Source organism: Pteropus alecto, unplaced genomic scaffold (genome assembly GCF_000325575.1).
Source record: "Pteropus alecto unplaced genomic scaffold, ASM32557v1 scaffold90, whole genome shotgun sequence".
Classification (NCBI taxonomy): domain Eukaryota; kingdom Metazoa; phylum Chordata; class Mammalia; order Chiroptera; family Pteropodidae; genus Pteropus; species Pteropus alecto.
Window position 1 is genome coordinate 1700551 of NW_006429894.1, and position 663 is coordinate 1701213.

The window sequence follows — 663 nt, forward strand, 5'->3', positions numbered from 1 at the left end:
TTCCCCCCCGGCCGGGGGGTCGGCCGCTTTGGGAGAACCTGCTCTTCGTACACTTCTACGTAAACGCGCGCGCTTGCCAGCAGGAAGCCGAGCGGGTGACGTCGCCTCTCCTCCGGGTCGCAGCGTTTGGATCGCACCCTCTCTTTCCACGTGGTTCCAACCACCTCGGCGCCGAGCGAGCCCCGCATTACAGTGAGAGTCCCAGCCTCGAGCACGCGGGCTCTCGGGACGTGCGCGACCTGGCTTAGTACCTGGAATCTGGGGGCGGGGGGGCGTATGTATATTATAACACACAGCCACGTACACACACGTCCCAGGACCCTCGCAAGGAGCTGCAAAGGGAAGACTTCATTCCAGCCGCCTCCCTCCTCCAGCTGGACACGCACTGCTGCCGGGGGCAGCTGGGAGGCGGTGCGGGGCCAACCACGCCTCCATTCTGAACTCAGCTGTGATTGTCAACTCTGTGACCTGGCGGCAGTTCCTTCACCTCTACCAAGTGTCAGTCCCTTTGTGAAAGGAAAACACAGCAGTAACAAATACCTACCTGCGGTTAGAATTAAGAGAGATAACAGAGCCCGTAAGAAATACTCATCGAGCAGTGGCTGTTTCTCCTAGCCTGTGACTAGTTTGACTTCCCCACCAAAGGGGTTGGGGCCACGGATG